This window comes from Sus scrofa, chromosome 18 (genome assembly GCF_054392235.1).
Source record: "Sus scrofa isolate SSC_HxYL_T2T_F1_AM1 chromosome 18, Sscrofa_HxYL_maternal_Yorkshire_Landrace_v2.0, whole genome shotgun sequence".
NCBI lineage: Eukaryota > Metazoa > Chordata > Mammalia > Artiodactyla > Suidae > Sus > Sus scrofa.
In genome coordinates, this window is record NC_139400.1 from 50849286 (window position 1) to 50872887 (window position 23602).

Consider the following 23602-nt stretch of genomic DNA (forward strand, 5'->3'; position numbering starts at 1 on the left):
AATTGAGGATCCGGCATTGTCCCTGCTGTGGCGCAGGTTCAATCCCTGGACCTGGAACGTCTGTATAATGCAGACCCAGACAAAAAAACTAAAAAATTTAAAAAAATGAATACGTATTTGCAGTTATTGGAGAGCTACAAAACAGTGAGGACTTAAGGAAATAAGACAGTGGAGAGAATTAGTTTACAATGAGGTGAACTCGGCATTAATTTCGTACTGCTTTTCTGATCAAGGAACTTGATGATTCACAAGTGGTGGCCAGGAGACAGAGAGACTCAGCAAGGACTACCTACACTTTATACAACTTGGAGAAAATAACTGGAGGAGGGCCCCTAGGAAACATCCTAGGATTTCAGCTGAGAGCCCTAAAGGGCCTGTATTGTAGGAACAGAGATGAACCGGAAATAGACTATCCCTGCAAAGACTGATGGCTAGCTTCAACTTAACTCAATATCTGATTCAATTAAAATAACTGAACCCTCCCCTAAATGCCTACCAAGGGCAGAATAAACCATCTCTAAACACAGACGACACCATCCAGAGCATCTCTAAAATGCCTTTATATTCAACATAGGGATTTAGTCAAAACTACCGTAACATCAAGAAATAAAACCAGATGATTGAAGTTACGAGGAAAAAAATAGATAAAAAGACATAGAGCTGCAGGTGATTTGATATTGGTTTTTAGTAGATACTGTTTTCAAAATAAGTGATTGTTCTATTCGAGAAATTAGGTAATAAGATGATAGATTTCATTAGAGAACTGGAAACAGTATAATCGAAACAGAATTTTAATTGCAAAACAAATTAAATACTCAAAAAATGTCTAACAGCAATATAAATATAATGTATGTACATTATATATGTACATATATATGTATCTATATCTATCCATCTATTAGGAGAGAAAGGGATGGAGTTCCTGTCATGGCTCAGTGGTTAACGAATCCGACTAAGAACCATGAGGTTTCAGGTTCGATCCCTGGCCTTGCTCAGTGGGTTAAGGATCTGGCGTTGCCATGAGCTGTGGTGTAGGTCGCAGACGTGGCTCAGATCCCGCGTTGCTATGGCTCTGGTGTAGGCTGGCAGCTACAGCTCCGATTTCACCCCTAGCCTGGGAACCTCCATATGGCGCGGGAAGTGGTCCTAGTAAAGGCAAAAAAAAAAAAAAAAAAAAAAAAAAAGAGAGAGAGAGAGAGAGAGAAGGGGAAAAAGAGTTAACTAGGAATAGGTCAGAAGAAAATACCAAAATCAAAGCATAAAAAGTATAAAGAATGGAATAAGAGACATATAAGACCTAGCAAAATGGTCTAAAACATATAATTGTAATCCAGGAGAGAATGCAGAGGAAGAATGGGACTGAAGCAATATTTGAAATGATACTGGATAGAAATTCTCTAAAACTAATAAAAGACTTATAAAGCCACAGGTTTAAGAAACACTATGGACCCCAAACAGGAAAATATAAAGAAAAAACACACCAATGTTTACCGCAGTAAAACTGCGAAAAAAAAAATGTATAAACAAGAAAAATGGCATAAACGAGAAGAGGCAAAGAATGGAGTTTCCCTTAGAACTTCCGGAGAGAATAGAGCCCTATTGATTTCAGCTTGGTGACAACGACTTTGGATTTCTGGCCTCCAGAACGGTCAGAGCATAATTTCTCCCTCAGTGCCTTAGGTCACTGAGTTTGTGGAAATGTGTTCTAGGAGCCACATGAAACAAATGCAGCGGCACCATGGAACACTGGGGAAAGAAAGGATGCCTTGTCAATAACTGGTGCTGGGTCAACTAGTCATGTGGAAAAACAATGAACATTGGCCTTGACTCACATTATACACAGACATGAACTTGAGATGGATCAAAAACTTAAATGTGAATCACTTTTAAAAGAATATCAGGAGTTCCTGTCGTGGCACAGTGGAAACGAATCTGACTAGGAACCATGAGGTTTCAGGTTTGATCCCTGGCCTCATTCAGTGGGTCAAGGGTCCGGCATTGATGTGAGCTGTGGTGTAGGTTGCAGATGCGTTGCTGGGGCTGTGGCGTAGGCCGGCAACTACAGCTCTGATTCGACCCCTACCCTGGGAACCTTCATATGCCATGGGTGCGGCCCTAAAGAAAAAAAACAAAAACGAAAAAACATACAGACCGTCAATTCAGTAGCAAACAGCAAAATAGGTAAGAGATTCGAGCAGGCACTTGAAAAAAGATGATATCCAATTGTCCAAATAAACATAAAAATACATTCAATGTCATTATTTTACAGAGGAATGACTATTAAAACCACAATAAAATACGATGTTACATATCCACAAGAATAACTAAAATTTAAAAGATTGATAATACCTTGTGTTGGTGAGGAAATAAAGCAATTTTAAATTCCATATACTGCTGCTGAGAGTGTAAAGCCGTACAATCAGCCACTTTGGAAAAGTATTTGGCAGGATCTCCTAAAGTTTAACACATACCTATCTTATGACCAACTGTCTGGGGTCATAAGGTCCAGCCAAGTTGACCTATAATTAATCATTATGCTTCCTAATAGGGAAAATCCTAACATTATTAGAATAAACACTCATTAGTTGGGAAATATTTGCATTGCTCTGCTACTGAATTCAGCTGCCTATTTTTACGTCAATATTCAAAATAAAGATCGGTATATATATATTTTTTATTTTCTCATTAATCTCTGGCAGGCTTGATATTAACATGTTTTTCACATCATAAAATATATGTGGACATTTTTCTTTTTTCCTTTTCTATGCTTTGAAAGTTTCAAATGACATTCGAGTTGAGAACTTATCAAAGATATGGTAAAATATTTTTGTGAAACCTTCTCGGTCTGGTGCCTTTTGTGGTTACTAACGGTACCTCTTTGGGAAGTTTCTCTGTTTCTTCTATTGCACGTCTTTTCTAGAATTGGTTTTGTTACTTCCTATTTTCCTAGACTATCAACCAATTTCATATAACTGCTCAAATTTATCTGCGTAAGATTTAGCAATAATAGTGTTTTTCTGATTCTTTTAATTTCCTCTGGTTTTGCAATTAGTCTTCTCTTATTCCTAATATGTGATTTTGTTTTCCTTTTTTAAAAATTAGATTATGCCATAGTTTATCTCTCAAATTTTTCAAACAACTGACTCATGGACTTATTTAGAAGTTTTATAAATTTTTGTTTTCCAAGTTATTAATTTACGCTTTTAATTCTTTTTTCTGCTTGTCTCAGATTAATTTTATTTTCACCTAACTTTTGAAACATGCTTAATTGTTTTCAGTACTTATTTTTTGTGACCATAAGTGCTCAAAGTGTGTGTATTTTTTTCTAATTCTTTCAAAAGATTACTGGATTATACTATTTAAAGTTTCTATAAACGTTTCTGTTTTCCAATCTATTAATATCTGCCTTTAACTTTTTTCTGCTTTTCTTGGGTTAATTTTGTTATTTTTTCTAACTTGAATTCATTTTTTTTTTCATTTTTTTAAAATGAACTGAAGTACTTGAGGTATGGAGTATTTTTTCAGATTCTTTCAAAATATTATTGGATTACACTATTTAAGAAGAAATACACTGCAAAGCTGTCCAAGAAATTACATGAAACCCATGTTCTATTTTCAAAGCTACTAAAAATTTATAAAAAGTGGATAATTATTGACTTCCCATTACTCTTTGGAAATATGGCAAAATAGTACAATGACAGTGGACCTTATGGTTAACTACTTGGGTTCCGTGTCTAAATCTTGACCTTATTACTTCCTTGCTGTGTGATATTTGGGAGATTGACTCTTTCAGTTTCTGTGCCCTCGTCCTAAAAGAACAAGGATTTAAAACAAAAACAAAACAAAAAGATTCCTATTATATAAGGATTGTTGGGCAGATGAAAAGTTAAAATCTTTTTTTTTTTTTTTTTTTTTTTTTTTTTGCTTTTCATGGTTACATCTGCGGCATATGGAAGTTCCCAGGCTAGGGGTTGAATCAGAGCTGCAGCTACTGGCCACAGCCACAGCAGCCAGATCTGAGCTGCATCATCAACCTATACTAGAGCTCACAGCAACGGCAGATCCTTAATCCACTGAGCAAGGCCAGGGATCAAACCTGCATCCCCAGTTGGGTTCTTAATTCACTGAGCTACAACAGGAACTCCCGAAAAGTTAAAATCGTTATGAAAAGCTTAGACAGTGCTTTGGTATGTTGGTTATCTGTTTATTTGTTTAAGAAATGAATGACTATGATTATTCTAGCTTATTTCAGAAGGATCAGTGCATACCAGCATTCTTACTCCACGAGGTCTGGACAAGAAGGCCTGGTTCAAACTTGTGATTGACACTGTGCCTATTCATTCACTCAATGTGGTGGCTCCAGAGCTCCCACCAGCGGCTCTCGGTGACCCTGAGAATAAAGTCTGCAGGAGCCTCTCCATCAGCCTTGGGAAGAGTCTAAACTCCTGAGTGCACATCTGTGTACTCTGGTATCTAGTCACATCTCCCCACCACCACCCCTTCCTATCACATAAAACTCTTCCAATCCCTCACAAAAGTCAGGTTCTCTCACCCCACTGTTGCTTCTTGTGTCACAGGGTTTCTCAGCCTCAGCACTATTGTCATCTGGAGGCTGAATAACTTTTGACTGTGGGGATGGTTCTGTGCACTACAAGATGTTTAGAAGCATCCTTGACCCCTACCTGCCAGAGAGATGCCAGGACCACCTCCCCTCCCCCCAGATGTAACAACCAAAACTGTCTATAGACACATGGACAGAAATCCCTTGTGGGGGCAAAACTACCCCTAGTTCCCAGGTGGGGTCCACTCTTCTATTGAGAAGGCTTTTACCCCCATTTCCCTGGCTAACGTCAACTCATCCTCAAGATTTCAGGTAAGATGTCACCGTTGCATCTGCAGTGTCAACACCACTGCTGTATCCAAGCACAAAGGTGATCAGACAAACAGCAGCATCACCCAGTGCACATGGAGAGGACTGGGAGGACCGCGGAGGCAGCCGTGAAGGGGAGCCGCACTGCTGGCTGGAGGTGGCACAAGAGGGTGAGAGTCGAGTAAGGAAATAGGGTGGCTTCAAGGTCCCTGAAATGAGGGAGTTACGAGGGGGTGAAGAAACAGGAGGGAGCTGGAAAGAGGAGGTTGCGTGGAAGAGGAAGGAAGGAAGAAAATGATGAGTCCAGCTTTTGAAGGGATACTTCCAGGCGCCTGTGAAAGGGCTCACCACCCCCGATGACGAGCGAGGCGAGGGCTCAAGATGGGAGAGGAGGGAGAAGCTGCTGTACCTTCTTTCTCGCCCAGAGTTAAATCTGCGTCCTTAGAGGGCCCATCCAAAATTGCCTGGAACCCGCAAACGCCCTTTTCCTCTCCGCCACACCATCCATCCCGCCTCTCTCTCTCGCACACACCCACCCCCATCTCCTCTGCCGTCAAAATCATGCAAGACCTGCTGCTGCAAGTAACCTCATTTTTTAAATGGGGTTGGCACGGGGTGAGAAGATGGAGAGAAAAGTGGGAGAATAACTGTGCTGGAGAGGGGAAGCTCTCTTCAGAGCCCGGCTTCACTCTCAGAGGAAGGCCCTACAAGCTCGGGCACGAGAGTGCTTTAATCTGAACTGCGGGTACCATCTAGTGGCTGATTCTTATAACTAGTGGAACTGATAGCTGCTGTGGAGACCAAAGTTGGCAAAGGCAGCTGGAGGGCAGGGGCTGGGGGGTTAGGGAATCAGGAAAGGAGGCGGGTGGGGATTGGCTGGGCAGACAAGAGCTGTCCTTCTGGGTCCCAGGATTCACCACCCAACCAGCCTGGAAGAGGGTTCCTGAACTGCCATCAGGCTGCCATCTGCAGCTGGCCCTCTCCGGGCAGGCTGGCTTCTCACCGCCACACCACTGCCCTAGAATCTTCCCCAGACCCCTGGGCCCACTTCTTTGCCTGATCCGAAGATTTCTCATGTTCGGTTGAGGCTGCCCCTTTCTGGTGTTTTCCTCCTGATTATTAGCAGTCTTTATTACCAGTGCCTGACACAGTATTTCTTGTTTGGATATCCAACAAGCTTTTAATTAGAGAAGCAACAGGAAGAGATATGAAGCTGCATTAATGCAACTGAAAACCCAGCACAGCTAAAAGAAAGATAATCTCATAGATAACAGCATTGTTGAAAATGACAGGAACAGCTTCCAGTAAATAACTAAATGGATAAATCCCAGAGCGGGTCAATTGTTGTTAGTTAATATTTGAAGCAAAGTACAGCACTTAATAATGCGGCTGTTTCTTATCCTTGTGGGAGACAAATAACAAGAATTGGGATTTCCACTTTAGAGCGTAATTCTGGTTCATTTTTAAGGGCCCCGGATCCTATAATTATGAGCATAATGAAAGTTTGTCTTAGAAAAAATCCTTTCACCATCAACTTCCAGAAAAGCGATCTCTAAAATGCTATTCATCCCAAGGAATGTCACGAACTGACCTTACATCAGCTCATGAGACAGACACTGAAATAAATCATTTGCAAAAATGGTCACAATTACTCCCCTCCTATATTTATTCTCTGAGTCTGGGCTGGCTTTGATGTTATGTCCACCCCCTCCCACCGCCCCTGCAAATGCGTTGGAAGACACTTGCCAATGCTGAGCCTGGGGCTCATGAGGCCTTGCATGTTTCAATTCAAGCTCGAGGAACCCTACCAGCTGCCAAGCAAACAACTCCAGACAGCCTGGTGGAGCTTGCAGGAGGACACAGAGCAGAGACAACCATCCCAGCAACACACAGCAACATGGGGGAGAGCCCAGCAGAGATGAGCAAAGCCATTCACAGATGCATGGGTGGGTCCAGGAGAAACCAGAGGCACCACCCAGCTGATCCCAGCCGGAGCTGCCAGCCTTCAGAATCATGGGCTAAATAAATGCTGATTTGCTTTAAAACTCTCTTGGGGTGATTTATGACATGGCGATCGCTAAGTCTCATAAGCACTGTGGCTAAGTCACATCTTAGAAACTTTATTTTCCTGACTGAATAGGAAATCATGACTCAAAAAAAAAAAAAAAAAAAAGAGACATCTGAGGGATAGGCCAGATGGAATGAAGGAAGCTGAGCCTTTTCATGTTGCCCATCTGAGACTCCTGACTTCCCTCTGGAGTCATCCAGCCATGGCTGTAAGTAACCCTTGTAATCATTAGTACCTCTTAGTGAAGCAGAGAGATGAAAGGTTAAGAAATGAAAATGCAGGTTCTTTTCACACCTACCTAAGTTGTTATTTATTTCATACCTAATTTATTATAGTAGTTGATTTTCCTCACTAGGGATTTATTTCTACTTCAATTTATAGCATTGTCTAAAATCAGATCAATTTTTGTTTTAATGTCTCTTTCAAGACATTGTTCCCCTGCTCAAAATTCTGCAAAATCTCTCTATTTCCTACTGCATAACATGCCTCTGAAAACAAAATTAGCAAAATAGATTTAAAAATTGATAAACTGGACTTTATATAAAATTTTAGATAGTTCTTCTAAAGACACGGTTAAGAAAATATTTTTAAATCACTTATCTGATGAAGGTTGTATTTGAAGAATATGTATTTTTTTGAACTCTCACAAATAGTAAGAAAACAAACAGCTCAATTTCTAGGGGGAAAAGGATATAAACAGACATTTAACCAAAGGAAAGGGGAGTAGCAAATAAACACACGCAAAGCTGTTCATCAGAATAATCCATTAGTGAAATACAGACTAAAACTACAATGGATATCACTATACACCTATTAGAATGACTTAAAAATAAAACTAATATTCAAAAAAATACACGTATCCCAATGTTCATAGCAGCATTATTTACAATTGCCAAGATATGGAAGCAATCTAAGTGTCCAAATATGGTATACACACACACACACACACACACACACACACACAGAAAATGGAATACTACTCAGCCATAAAAAGAATGAAATTTTATCATTTGCAACAACAGACGAATGGACTTGGAGGATATTACGCTAGGTGAAATAAATCAGACAGAGAAAGACAAATACAGTATGATATCACTTATATGTGGAATCTAAAAAATACAACAAACTTATGAATATAACCAAAAAAGAAACAGGCACAGATATAGAGAACAAATTAGTCGTTACCAGTGGGGAGACGGAAGAGGGAGGGGCAATACAGTGGTAGGGGATTAAGAGGTACAAACTATAATGCATAAAATAAGCCAACAGGATACATTGTACAACACAAGGAATATAGCCAATATTTTTTTTTTGTCTTTTGTCTTTTTAGGGCCGCACCCACAGCACATGGAAGTTCCCAGGCTAGGGGTCCAACTGGAGTTGTAGCTGGCGGCCTACACCACAGTCACAGTAATGCAGGATGGGAGCATTGCTCGTGGCAACGCTGGATCCTTAACCCAATGATCAAGGCCAGGGATCGAACCGCATCCTCATAGATAATAGTCAGGTTTGTCAACCACTAAGCCATGATGGGTACGCCTAGTTAATACTTTATAAGAACTCTAAATGGAGCATAATCTTTAAATATTGTCAATCACTTACTGTCCACATATAACTTATATAATATTGTACATCAAATACACTTCAGTTAAAAAAATTTTAATAAAATAAAATATAAATAAAATCAAGTGGAGTATTGTAGTCTCCGACTATTTGTATTGAATTGTCTGTTTCTCCCTGCAGCCTATCAATTTTGTTTCATTAGATGCATGTGTTTATTTTTGTTATATCTTCCTGATTGACTGACCCATTTTGTCTACCATCAGTATAACCACTCCAGAATTCTTATGGTTGCTGTTTGTATGATGTATCTTTTCTTTCTTCTACTTTCAGTCTGTTTGTTTCTTAGGCTCTAAAGTGTGTCTCCCCATTGGCAGAGTATAGTTGGATCACGTGTTTTAATCCAGCCTGACAATCTCTGCATTTTAATTGGGTTGTTTAATCCAATTTCTATGGCAAGATAAATACAGGTATAGAAACTATAGTGCCCAAAATGTAGAGCTTTAATAAATTATGAGAAGGTAATTACCCTGTAGCCAGCACCAAAATTGATGAAATTTTCCTAATTCATTTCCAGAAGCCCACCCTGCAGAACTGCAATCACAGCCCTGTCTCTGCCTCCAAATTAACGGCCACTCTGACTTTTAAAGTAATCACTTCCTTGGTTTCTTTAAAGCCTTATTCCACCAGTGTATGTCCTTAGATACTATAGTTTCGCCTCTCATTTCTTTTTACTCCAGCAAGTTTCTTTATGAAAGCTATACAGTGTGGTTCAAGCTGGCCTGTCTGAGATGGGAACAGAAACAGGATCCAGCCTTGCTAAGGTTTGGAACAAATACGGTATGATTTCACTCATATATGGAATATTAAAAAAATAAGTAAATAACCAAGCAAACACATAGGAAGAGAAACAAATTGGTGATTACCAGAGGGGATGCAGTGGGACAGGGAGTATGACATGGGAAAGGCAGGGGTGGGTTTCGACTTTAAGGTGATGCACAGAAACTAGACTTCTGGGGGTGACCACACTGTATTGTACCCAGAAGTCAAATTATAAGGTTGTACACATGACACTTATAAAATGTTATACATCAGTGTTACCATAATAAAAAAAATAAATTCAATGATTAAAAATTTTAGTTAAAAGAAGGAGGTCTGGGAATTCAAGAATCAGAGAATCAACCATCTTGCAGAACTACCATGTACTGCCAATGTCTGCATTATACTAAAACCTGTATGAACAGAGTCACAGAGTGAAAGCATGGCAGGAGATAAGATCTGGGCCAGAGAGGAGTCAAAGACATGGGGGGAGAGGATACCCCAGTCCCTTCCTACCCCTGCTGTCTGCCGGGGATAACACTTGTTGCCACCAGGGAGGGCTGGCCGGCAATGGTGTCTGGAGGCAGCAAACAGATGAGTGGTGCCTCCCGCCACCCATTAAACACCACTTTAACTTTCAGAAGCAGAGGACAAGAAAGTAGCCACCTTGCTGAGACCTAGGACAGAGTCATAGTCTGCTGCTAAGAGACAGGAACGAGAGGGCGGGATGCTGATGTGAAGGCCACAATAAAGCATGATTTGTGAAGGTGGAGAACAGAGCACAGAGCTTTCAAGAATCAGGCTGTCAATCAGCCTTTTAGAGAATTGCAATACTAGCCCATTGGCTAATGGGGCAGGAAATAATTATCCCTAAGAGCATACCCCGATTCCCCAAACAACCCAAACAAGAAGTGAGCTGCGGAAGCACAGCAGCACCTGGAGGAGGGAAGCCTCCTGAATCTTACCCTCAAATGTAGTTGGAAAATAGGGTATAAGGGCAATTCCTCCAGGGTGAAGCCTGATATCAGCCGGGATGGTGAATGATGGGCTGGAAAGGAGGAGGGCACAGAGGGCCACAAGGATCTGGGAGAACCATCCTTTCCAGACGTAGCTAAGAACATGTGCTGCTGCAATGCGCTCCTGTTCCCCACAGGCAGCTAGTCTCAGCGGACACAGCCCAACCCAAGGACCCAGCCCAACCCTGAACCAAGTCTGGCCATCTGAAACTGCAATAACGGGAAGGTAGTCAGGTGGGGTGGGAACCCCAGAGACGGTCCTGGAGCATTCGGGTAAAGACCTGTGTGATGAGCTCTAACAACCAAATGAGGAAAGTTAGGGATGCTCAGGAAATATCCACGGCATTTGAGGGCATCTGCATACCCAGCCCTTGGGGTACCACTGAGCTGCCCTGTATCACAGGTCCTAGTGCCACCATCAGAGATAGAGCCCTGGAGGATCAGACCACAGGAGCCATCATCCAGCATGTGTTGATGAGAAAAAGTCAGCTTATCAGAATCCGGTTGAAAAAATCAGCTTGACAGATTTTTAAAAGAAAGCTACTTTTAACCATATTCGGCGCTGGCTGGTGTTTGGGATTCCAAAGAAGTATGGAGGAGCATTCTTCAGAAACACTTCGGTGCTTCTCAAGGAGGGAAAAGCCAGCCTCTGTGGGCCATTCTGGAAATGTGCTGCAGGTGGGGGGAATTTTTCATCATCACAGCATTGGAGTTCGGGTGCAACTGGCTTTTGCTGGGCAGGGGCCAGGGACAGCAGACATTCTGCAATATACAGGGCAGGTGCACACCACAAAGAATTGTCCCACGTCCCACAGAACTTTCCAACATCCTAACAGACCTTTTGCCTTCTGTTATGTAGGCAAAAACATTTAGGTTTTTACTTCAAACCTGGGCCAACTGTAGGTTACATTTAAACCTGGACCAGGAACACAATTCTTGTTTATACTTAAACACAAAGTATTTGGAGCAGAGTTTCAAAATACATCGCATTTTCCCGGGAAGCCAACTGCTTTGTTAATCAAGGGAGGGTTAAATGCTCATCAGAAACTTCACCAAGATTTGTCCCTATTTTTAGATAATCATGTCAGTGACAATAGCACTGCCAGTGGTGTGTGAGTCACTAACAGCTCTAAGGGTCTGTATTTGCAGCTGTTGTATTCCAAATGCTCAGATGTACAGGGACAAGTGTCTTCTTTATGTCACCGGTGTTGTCAGCTGAGAGCATGTATTATTCAATATATAGTATTACAATTTAATGCTCCCTTTCTGTTCCCTTTATATTGCGATTAGACCATATCACTTTTTAAAGTAAATATATATGCACAGTGTACATATGCATAGGTGCATATATACTATATATGTATACAGACATATATATTCATATTGACACACTGATACACACACACATATATACTATGAATTTCATTTTCGGAGGATAAAATGGATGCTTCGATCATAACGAGCTACATTCTGCGTGTGGCAGAAATTAACAACTCTGGGTTAATCCCTGCGACTTAAAAAGGCCAAAGTTTATTTCCAATGCAAACTGCATAGCCACACCATTCTTTGCTCCAGCAGCAAGAACAGGAACGTGATGGCTCTTACATGGCTCCTTAATGCTTCAGTGGCCAAGTGGCCCAGCTCACTTCTACAGTTGATTGGCCAGTGCGTGTCACATGCCTCTGCCTGACTTCGAGGACCTTGGCCTTCCAACACCATTCCCAGAAGGAGAAGGATCAGGGTATTCAGAAAAGCCCTAATGTCAACCCAAAGTGTTACGTAAAAGGAGTGTTAAATTTCATAGGATTGTTCACCACCGCATCAGGAAGATCCTACCCCACTCAAACCAGAGAAAAATGACGTGTTCTAAGGTCAGTCTGTGTCACAGGGATCATGGGAGTCTTTACGGAGAACGTGACTTTGAAAGGCGGACGCTATTTAGTTATGAAACTAGAGGATATTTTAAAAGCAGACTGGGTGGAAGACGGGAAAGCTGGAGAATGACACACGTGGAGTGCCTACTATGTACCGGCGGGATCTGACCACCCACCGTAGGCGAGATTTCCCTATAGAAGCTGACTGCCATAAGTCACACACTTTTGGGGTTCCAGAGCTGGCCTGGCTCTCCTGGAAGCCCAGGGATTTCTTTCAATTACCCAGGCAGCCCCTGAGCAGGAGAGCGAGCACTGAGCAAAGGCACAGTGGCTGGAAAGGCCATGAGGCTTGTCAAATGGAGAGAGGATGATGGCCTGGCTATTTGGGACCATGGGAGGAAGACAGACACATAGGGATTAAAGAGGGACCTGGGATTCGCTTATTTCACAAATGTCACACATGGAGTGCCTACTATGCAACAGGATTTGCTTTGTGCCCTTGGGGCACAGGAAGATGAATAAAACAGTCTCTGCCAGGGTTCCGTTGTGGCTCAGCGGTTAACGAATCCGACTAGGAACTATGAGGTTGCGGGTTCAACCCGTGGCCTCGCTCAGTGGGTGAAGGATCCGGCATTGCCCTGAGCTGTGGTGTAGGTTGCAGATGCGGCTCGGATCCCGCGTTGCTGTGGCTGTGGTGTAGGCCGGCAGCTACAGCTCCGATTAGACCCCTAGCCTGGGAACCTCCATATGCCTCAAGTGCGGCTCTAAAAAGGCAAAAAGACCAAAAAAAGCAAAAAACAAAAACAAAAACAGTCTCTGCCTAGGAAACCTCTTGGGCCAGAAAGAAGCGGTATCAGCTCCTAAGGCCACAGGCCTTGGCTTGAAGGCATATTGGATCTAGAACAGTGTGGTCCTGGGACACTGGAGAATGGAAGGCATAGCCATGCAGGACAAGTCAAGCCTGAACTCCAGAAAAGCCAACTGTTTCTTGTCCCCAAAATCACCTACCAGGCAGCCACAAGTCTTCACTGCCGGTGATGGCAGGGACCTGCCCGCTACCCGTTTACAGCGTTCCTGGTCCTCTAGGGAGACCCTACTCTGAATCTAGACTGAAAGAGACTCTTCAATGCTTTAGATGTCGGAAGCCTACAGAATGTTCCAAGACCCCAAATTCAGGCTTTGGAAGTGTTTTTGAAAATGTTTGGGGTCAACACCCTGGTTTAAAATAACCGTCCTCACCAGGAACTCAGTGGGAGTTGACACTGATTGAAATCTGCACCACTGGATGTAAAGAATCAGAACGCTTGGAAGAAGCTGAACTGAATTTCCTGTCCCCATGGCTAAGTGTTTGTAGAATTGTAGGAGAGAGGGCTGGTAACATTAACTAGTTACCATGTTTTGTTTTTACCATAGAACTTATCTCATCATCCCTTGTTTCCCTCCTTCCTCCTCTTCCCACCAGAATGTAAGTGCCTGTGACAACAAGACTGTCCTACTTACTGCTGTGTCCCCGAGGCCTGGAACAGATCCCGGATCACAGAAGACACTTTTCAATGCGTGTCAGTGTGTGTGGGGAATGAATGCATCTCTCCAATGTGCTCAAATCTAAACTAACCTTCAAGGCACATTTTCCCTGGTCTTGAAACTGGAGCTCAGCTTTCCCGGCCTCTTCGATAGCACATGTTTGCGTCTAGAAGTAGAGCCTGCAGTGGAGATTCGTGAGCAAATAGCTTGTGGAGGGGGGGGCCTTGGGGAGAAACCGCAGAGGCAAAGATGTCAATTCAGCAGGATCAGCCTCCTCCTGAGCCCACGGGGAGCTCTGGAGTGTACACTGCACCACAGGAACTGTCCCCCCATAGAGGCCAGGGGGCTGGGCTGGGGGACCCCCCTGCCTTAGTCACCCTCTGGCCACAGGCGACACAAGATGGGAAATGGGGAGCAGGGGTAGCGCTACCCCTCAGCAAGCCTCAGGAGAAGGGGCACTAGTACCCTGTTAGCGGTCCACACCTGCAGCCGCCAGACTGGCCCAGGAGCCCTGGGCGGTACCAACAGCATCTGGACACATCTCCCTGTTTGCCTCCTTTTAGTCTAGGTATTAACTTCCCTACAAACAAGGTCCTTGAGACCAGGATCCTTCTCTCTTTCATTTCTGGATCCCCGAAGCAGGGGAAGGGAGGACATGGCAAACAGCTCGTTAAAATCTGAGGAAGAAAGGAGTGGACAAAAGAGAACACTCACGCTGGTAAGTGAGTGTGAAAATTCTTAGTCACCTAGTCACTTCCTAAACATGTGGTTCTTATATTTATGTGACCTTCAGAAATAAATTTCCTGTATAATTAGAAAAACTTTTTTCTGTATGCTTCATCGACAGGAAACGCCGGGGTGGGGGGTGGGGTTATACCCACTGCAAAACCCTCTCCAGGCCACAGTCTTTCCACAAGTGATTTAAGACATAAGTTTTTCCACCCGATGTTAATTATAGTAAATATTTTAACTTGCTCTTGCCCCTCATTATCTCATTTTATGAGTCACTGTGTGGAAACAAGCCTGGCTGGCAGAAAACTCCCTGCTCGGGAGAGCTCCTGCGATTTCCAGAGGGAGTGCTGCGCGGCCCACGTTGATAACCAAGTGACCGACAGAGGGCAGTGCAGCCTCGTGGAAATCAAGAAGGGAGACCCTGCCCACAGACAGTTTGGTTGGGAGAGGAACTGGCTCTAGGCAACCAGGTTTGTTTTGTTTTTTTTGTTTGTTTGTTTGTTTGTTTTTTGTCTTTTGTCTTTTTAGGGCTGCACCATGGCATATGGAGGTTCCCAGGCTAGGGGTCTAATCAGAGCTGTTGCTGCCAGCCTACGCCAGAGCCAGAGCAACACGAGATCCGACCTACACCACAGCCCGTGGCAACACCAGATCCTTAACCCACTGAGCGAGGCCAGGGATCGAACCCACAACCTCATGGTTCCTAGTCAGATTTGTTTCCGCTGAGCCACAACGGGAACGCCAAGGCTCCCAGCCTTTTTATATGTGCTGCTGTCTCACCTGCTTCAGTTTAAATGACTGGTTGTGTCAAGATCTGTTTTCAGTCTTTCTTTGCTGGTGATACAAACAAATGACAAGGCAGGACCACTCAGCAGGCCTGTCTTCAGCCTTCTACGTACTTCCATGTCTCCTGCCTGCCCGCGGGGCCAGTGCAGCCTGGGCATCACGCAGACCCACAGAGCAGTTAGACTTCTCATCAGTGTGCTTCTACTCGGGGAGGAGGCTCCAGCGAGTGCTGAGTGGTCCAGTCAAAGCTGAGGATGCAGACGCGCTGGGACTCAGGGCTGAGTCTGGCATTTTGATGGCTTGAGTGGCCCTGGAAAGCAGCGTCTCCTTAAACTTGCCGAAAGATAGAACCTACGCCATCATCAATGCCTCCCTTTCCCTGAATCCTTTTCACTCCAGTGAAAGGACTGCTTTCCAGCAAAGTTCCTTCCTGGGGCACATAAGGACTGGAGAACGATGGGTCCCTTTGCCCTTTGCCAGGCAGGGCCTTTACACACTTATCCACACTGTCTCCAGGGCCTGGTTCTCACAACTGGCAGTGCCCCCACTTCCTCTTGCAGGCTCATTACTCACAAGCGAACTCTCCATGGTTCCTACCAATGCTGGGCCTGACCCAACCCATCCTGAAGGGAGACAAGACTCCCAGCCGAGCCCGCTCTCCGAGCCTGCTACCAGTTCTTCCTGCCAAGCCCTTTCTGCAGCCTGGACTCAGCTTTGGAACCCTGAGGCAGGCTGGGGTGAGGCCTGGATTTTGGTCAGAGAGGCCTGTGGTTCCTAAAGGTGCTGAGACCTGTCCCAATAACTGGGTCAATAAGGACTGCAAAGTGACCAAACCCCTTTTGAGTCAGCAGCCTGTCCTGCCACCATCACGTGAATTTTGGGTCTCAAACTCCTGGGAGGCTGGCATGAGCCCTGGGCTCTCATGGGTTGGGGGGAAGGGCACTGTGGTTCCTACAAGCACTGCCACCTGCCCCTATGGAGCCTGGGGTAAGGGGTGCTTCCTAAAAGACCCCCCTCCTCCCAGCCAACCCCTGGTTTCTGTCCCAAACTGCATAAATCAGTAATAGTCCACGGATGTATTTGTTTGCCTATGTATTTTCTGCTTTCTTGAGTAAGAGGTATTCCTTATAGGAAAAAAATTCTTATGCTTAACTCACAGTTTTAGTCCCTGGCATCTAAAGCACATGGAACTTAATACATTTGCCATTAATATTTCTTGGGTAAGTGCTCAAAAGTCAGTGTGGCTTTTGCACAGAATTTTATGAGAAAACAGCAAAGAGGCATTAACCATATCTGGACTCATGGAAAGCTTTTCAGGAAAAAGTGAAGAAGTCTTTGCTATAATTTCTCTGCTTCTATGTCTTTACCTTTCCTCTCTTCCAAACTATCAGTAATAAAACATACATTATGATTAATCATGTGACTGAATTAATTTGAATTATCCATCTAGAAAATGATATAAAAAGTGTCCAATAAAGATGGGGTCAAGGAATATACAGCCAAAAAAGTAGGTTAAAAGTATCCTAATTAATAGAAATATTCTGTTATTTTTCTGAGTTTTGTACTATGTGTGAGAGTTGCCAACTTTTTCTCATGCTAAAAAAAATCGTTTGTACACCTTTTAAATTTGTTTTGAATTTAAAATTTTGCATTTTTTGTTGAAGAGGACCTCCCTCCAAATTGCATGTTTCTGGCCCCATAAAACCTAGATCTGCCTTTGTTCACATCAGATAAGTTGGCCCTGCAAACATTCAGCTCTCTAGTAGGTACAGTGTCTTGGAACTGTCTGTGGTGCTGGAGCCAAGTTCACTCGGCCCTCTCCATGGTACTTACTGCACACAGATTGTACCCGGGGAAGAAGAGTCACAGTTACCAACAGAGATCATGGTTGACGCACAGGAATGGATGCCTCGCCCTATAAAGTCTAAAGAGAAGGTTGGAGGGAAAGCTGCAGGCAATTCCCAAGTGTCAGGGAAACTCAAAAGCGTCCCCCCCCCCCACCAAAAAACACTCAAATCCTAACTCCAGGTACCTATCAATGTGACCTTATTTGGAAATAGGGGTTTTGAAAATATACTTAGTAAATATGAGGTCATACTGGATTAGGGTAGATCCTAAATCCAATATGACTTGTGTCCTAATAAGAAAATAGAAGACACAGAGACACAGACCGAGGTGTAGTGAGAACGCCGTGGGTGACTGAGGAGAAGACTGGAGTGATGCATCTGTGAGCCCAGGAAGGCCAAGAATGGCCAGCAACACTGGAAGCTAAGAGAGAGGCATGGGACAGATTCACCGCTAGGGCCTTCAAGAAAGCACTGCCTTGCTTACACCTTCATACCAGGCTCCTGCTTCCTGAACAGGGGAAGGACTCATTTCTGTTGTTTGGAGGTGCCCAGTTTATGGCGATTTGTTACGGCAGCCCCGGGAAAGCAGTGCACCTGTCCTTGAACATGTGTGTATATTTCAATTCTCTTCTACATTCACCCTTGCTGGTCCCCCTACGAGGAAGGCTCCCCCTGTAGGTGTCTGCAGGTTGATGGGCTAATGAGGGGGGCGGGGCCGAATGTCCAGGTGCTTAAGTGAGCAGTGAGCATCTCAGACAGGCCTCCCCTGGCTGCGTATCAAAAACAGCCCACCCAACTCCCGGTACTTTCCACTTATCAACTGCTTTAACTTTCTTCATAACATCTCCCTCTATCTGAAATCGCCTCATTTTTCTTCTTAGAAAGTAAGCTCCTGAGAGCAGAGCCCTTACCTGCTACGCTCCCCAGTGAATGGACAGTTCCTAGAACACAGTAGGCACTCGAGAAATAATTATTAAATGAAGAGTTAGAGGCTCAATGAATATCTGAGTCTCCTCCTAAAAAGGTTGACACTCCTAAGCCTGCCCTATATCGAAATTTAGGAAACAATTATTTCAGAGGTCAAGAAAAGCTGTCTTTACATGGGCATTTACAAGGTCATATTCTAAAAGTTAGAAGTGCTCCTGGCGGCTGAGTTTCACATGGGGAATTCTTACTTTTGCATCCAGGACAGGGGGGAAAGGCCATCTCCATGTTCAGACCAGAAGAATGGCTCTGACAGGCATCCACCAGGGGGCAGTCTAAGATAGTTGGGAGGCTCAGAAGCACTAAATTCGGGTCACCTGAGGACAACCAACAGAAATGAAGAGACCCAAAAAAAAGTGAACTATGTAACTACATCACCACTCTGATGATCCCCCAAATTAAAAAGAGATTAAATAATGTAGAAGCCACGAGGGAGCAGAATCCACTCAGGAAACACAGTCATGAGAGAACAAGAATGGAGGAAACCGGAAGTGATGCAAACACGCCCTCACACGTCACACCTCACGCTGGAGTAGGTTCCTGTGAGTGGGCACAAGCAGCTCCCTCAATTCTTCTGGGACCCTCTCGAGTAATTCCTCAGTCCAGGTTGGGGACGGCATGCTCCAATTTGTTCCCAGTGTTGCAGAGTGGGGCTTCAACGGGATCCCTTAGCCTCTGGTTTTTCCCAAGGGTGCATGATCTCAGTGACCACCACCTAAACCCCTCAAGATTCAGGGTATGGAGACTATGGCACAAACTACTGTTTGCCAGCTGGTATCTAATCTCTCTTCCAGCTTTACTAGGGGTGCACAATAGTGCCCACCTTGCAGTGTGGCCATGTGCGGCATCTTCTAAAAAGACAGCGAATAAACGAGGAGGGGTCTAGTGTCTTCTCTCACTTCCCCCGAGTCTAGGAACATCCAGACCTCCAGGAGCCTTCTTGGCCCAGGCCCTGACCTTGAGACTGGAAGTTACGTACTGAGGATAGAGGAGCAGAAAGGGAGAAGCTTGAGTCCTTAGAGGGACTGAAAGGCCACCAGACCAATTCCAAGGTGCCGACCTCTGGACTCCTTTCATGTGAGAAAATTTAACTTCTATCTCCTTTAAGTCACTTTTCATTGTGGTTATTCTTTTCTAGCCCATTGAACTTGATTGATTCAGAGATGGTCTTAAACTCACTTTGATTGAAAATAAATGGACATTCAAGGGCTGCTTCTTCTCTTAGACCTTTCTGCTTCCTGTCCCTTAAACAGTGACCTCCAGAAAAGTCAACTAAAGTTCATGCTGATGTCCCTGCTTGTCCTCCCCATCCTGTGAGGTTAATCACTGTCAAGCCCTAAGCTTCCCAAAAGGGACTGCGAGGCCCAGCCAGGGGTCCTCACAGCAGTGGTTCCTAAAGCGCTGATCAGCAGCAGAAGCACCTTGGAACTTCTTAGAAATACAAATGACCAGTCTCTACCTCAGACCTGGATCTGGGGGTGGGCCCAGCAAGATGTATTTTATCAGCCCCTCAGGTGATTCTGATGCATGCTAAAGCTTGAGAACCACTGGGTACCCAAGAGGAACGGCTCACACTACGAGGAGCAAAGACCAAGGTTGAAGGCATTCTTTTATGGGCCTTGGGAGAAAAGAGGGCTGGAGCTAATTGATCAGTTGAAGGGGCTGGATGGAGGAAACAGTATTTAATAAGTGCTCACACAGACGAGCTTTTTGGAGGAACTTCACAGTTGTCAAGAAATGCAAACCTAAGGTGGAATTCGAACCTTTCCTTTTCCTTTTGGTTCTTTCTCTTTTCTTTTTACGGCCACACCTCCAGCATATGGAAGTTGCCAGGCTAAGGGTGGAATTGGGGCTGCAGCTGCCGGCCTACGTCATAGCCATAGCAGGGCCAGACTGGAGCCACATCTGTGGCCTATGCTGCAGCTTGTGGCAACTCTGGAACCTTAATCACTGAGCAAGCCAGGGATCAAACCCGCATCCTCACAGAGACTATGTCAGGTTCTCACTGGCTCAGTCACCGTGGGATCTCCTTACTTTTCGTTCTTTGCTTCTTGAGAGTGACCTCTCTCTGTCCATGAAACATATGGAACCCCAATGTACCATGGTCACGCCCGTGAGAGTATTTTTCTAAGCACGTGGGAAGTCATCCGTGTGGGTGGCCAGCACAGTCTGACACACGAGAGACTAATTTTCGCCTTTTCAGGGTAGGTTCCATTTCAGAAGTGGCTCAAAGTATCTGCCAAGTCAGTTGTATGGTGGAGCCTGATCATTTCTCTTGGGATCGAAGGAGAGGTGGAGCTGAGAAGAACAGGGATCTCAGGGAGCAGACCCAGCCAGCCTCCCAGTTGGGGAACACCCCCACCAGATACCTGGGCGCTCTCGGCCGAGTGGTCCGTCTCGTGGGAGGGATCACATGCAGTTGGGTTGGGATTCGTCTTTCCACTGACTTGACTTCCTTGGAGTGGCTCCCCTGGAACACCAGAGGGAGCTGGCCCTGCAACTGCTTAGCCCTCAGGCCTGTGGCGGCAGACATTTATGATTTCAGGACTTTTTAATACTATTGTTAAATCTGGAAACTCTCCCGACATATGAGCCCGACCTCCCCAAGGAAGAATCCAGAAAAGTCAAATTTGCAGCCTCATCCCAACTAAAACCTAGCCAATCGGATGGACTCGTGAGAAACACAGATTCAGAAGTGAGCAACTGGAGGAAAGAGGCTGCGGGTGGAATCGGACTTGCTGGGGACAGCAAAACCATTTGCTTTCAAAGATGGTAATCAGGAGGCTGGGACCCTGGCAGAGAAGACATCACTGGGCTGGCAGCCGCAGCCAGCTACAGCTTTGTCACCAATTCCGTGACATGATACGGCTGGAGACACATTTTCTGGTTTCTCCAGCCTCAAAAGAAGCATCTTTTTTTCCTAAACTCCTTTTCTGACTTATCAGCCCAAATTATCTTGTGCTGTTGGCAAACAAAACTTCTAATATAAGTACAGGCATCGGAAATTGTGAAAATCAACAGAACCTCACGGAAATGGGGGTTACCTGGAACTGGTCTGGCAGGGGCTGATGGCTCTGAATATCCAGAAGGGGGTGGGACTCTGGCAGCCTGTGGTTACCTGTGGAATGAAATTCTCACTGCAGGTGGGCGTTGAGGATGTCCCACGGCCACTCTTACAAACCCCTATTTCGAAGGCCATGGGGCCACAAGGACCATGAGGTGAGTTGCCTCCATTTCTAAGAACCCAAAACATCCAAGGGACCTTGACTCCGCTCAGGCTGCACGATCCTTGCAGGTCCCTGTGAAGCCAGGACTTCACCTCTCCAAGTCCATTCCAAGCTCACTCAGGCCCATTCTCATGCTTTTCCCTTGGACTTGAAAAGGCCACAAGACCGTGAAGGCTGGTCACTCTGGGGGACCAGATTTCCTCCCCTTCCCCCTCCTCTCCTCCCCACCCTCCACTTCTGCCAAGTTATAGTCACCAAGAAAAATGCGAAGACATTTATTGAGTCGTCTACAGCAGTTTGACGTCCTTAAAATCCAGGACGAGGTTGTGCGCACAGCATTGACGGCGGCAGCGGTAGCAGTGAGGCGTGTGGGGCTTGGCTTTATTGTGGGAGATGAGACCCAGGCGGGCCCGGCTCCCACCGTGAGCCTGGAGCCACGTCTGGGATGCCAGTGGCATCCCCACTCCAGTCCTCACAGGGGCTAAGCTACAGAAGACGGACAGAAGACCAGACACACGTGGCCAAGCACAGACACATCCCGGGATGCCGACTTCAGGGAAGGGAGAAAGACAGGCCCACAGCCCACTTGAAGGACGTCCCAGGTGCCCTGGAAACCCTGACATCCCCCACGCGGAAGTCACCCCATTCTATCCCACAAGCAACCAGCTGATGGGAATAAGAGACCACGGAATCCCACGTCCATCAGAGACCATGGGCCTCCCCCTCCCCCCCCAAGTGCTGGTGGTTTTACAAATGGGGCAGAGGTTAACCCAGGAGGGCTCAAAGCACTTGACAACCAGCATAGGGTTCCCCTTTCGAGGGTCTTCAGCACAGTAGTAAAGCCCTTTCACCCACCAAGGCGTCCCACCTCAACCTCACCCCTGGCCTGTGACAGACTATAAATCATGTCCTCCCATTTCTCAGATTGGGATGTGGAGACCCAGAGAGGTTTGGTCTTAGGGCACAGAGCAGGTGGTGAAGCCGGGCTAGAACGCAGGTCTCCCTGTCCACACAGACCCCACTGCTCCTCCGACAGTCTGGAGTCCTGACAACTTCCCGAGCCAGAGCCCCTCCCCTGTGCAAGGCTGAAGGTTTCTGTTCAGAAGCTTTGCTGAGTGTCTCGTTCCAACTCACGTGCAGGCCTGGGCACACACCAGCAGGCAGGCCCATTTCCTCGTTCCAGTCTGCAAAGCACACTGGATGCCAACGTGGCGCAGGCCCCGTGCTAAGCCCACCTGTGTTTTCTCGTCAGCCCCTCGGTGAAGCTTAACCTGCAGATCTCCAGGTTTCCTCCCAGCTCTAGGACTTGGTGTGTCTCCCCAGAGCTACATGAGGAAGGATCCAGGTCAAATAGCAGATCAGTGGCAAAGCTGGGAGATACCCAGGTCCCCAGAGATGCTCAGGGCTCTTCCAGCAGGCGTCCAGGGTCACCGGGCCCAGGCAGGAACTGAGGATGAGGAAGGGGCCCCTGCTTTCACTCTAGAGTGTCCTTGAGGGAGTCAAGGGTCAAGGGTACTCGCAGAATTACAAAGAAAGCCTCTTCCAGCTTTCCTTCGAGGACGAAGGGGATGAGGCAGGACCCTTGGTGGGTGATGATGGGGGTATTTCCAGCCTTGGGCTGGGCTCCAGCGCTCTGGCTCTATTCCCCAGAGAAGCCAGGCCGGGGAGGGGTGGGGGGTAGCGAAGGAATCACTGCAGGTGACTGGATGTGTCAAAGAGGGTCGCGGAGCTGCCCACTGAGACAGGGACTGTGGCCTAGCCGAGGGCATGCCAGGGACTACCAGAGCGCCCCTGCGTCCCCTAGTTCCCGCACTCTGACCCCTCCCTGGCTCCCTGACAGTCTCAGCATCCCTGACTTGGAGTCCTATCTCTCCCGGAGCCGGAGCTTCTCTCCTGACCCCGCCTGCTCCTGGACAGGACAGTCATGAGACAGGGTGAGAGATTCCTTCATCCCAAGGGAAACGCGGGGCGAGTTTCGTCCTTTAGGACTGCACAGAACCAAAACAAGCCCTTTCCAGAGACCTGGAGTTGGAGAACTCTGCTCGTCTCCAGCCTAACCACTCCCAGGCCCTCTAAGCCCTCCTCCCTCAACTTGACTCCTCACCCATCCCGGTCCAAGCACACGCCACAGTCCCTGCCTGGGACCCACTCCCAGTGGACGGCTGGTGTTTAGGCAAGAATTTCAGAGATGCAGTGGGCGATGAAAACTACCTAGTCGTATTGCCCATTTTACAGACTTGAAAACAAAGGGTCGGAGAGGGAAGGATTTTACCCAGACTTCATTCTGTCCCCCTG

The 23602-nt window shown here is 45.9% G+C and overlaps 1 long non-coding RNA gene across 4 annotated transcripts in view; it reads right to left on the minus strand.

The window, feature by feature from the left end:
- LOC146395035 (uncharacterized) overlaps positions 1 to 21198 on the minus strand; it is an 82712-nt gene extending 61514 nt beyond the window's left edge. Inside the window, exons 1-3 of one of the 4 annotated variants that reach the window (XR_014833993.1) lie at positions 21125 to 21198; positions 20450 to 20597; positions 13823 to 13910 (exon numbers count right to left, since the gene is read on the minus strand). This is a non-coding gene — a long non-coding RNA (uncharacterized LOC146395035). Of the gene's footprint in view, positions 1 to 13822; positions 13911 to 17082; positions 17174 to 20449; positions 20598 to 21124 lie in introns of those variants that run through there. The other 3 variants (XR_014833992.1, XR_014833995.1, XR_014833994.1) reach the window with 3 other exon arrangements.
- Positions 21199 to 23602: the final 2404 nt, after the last annotated feature.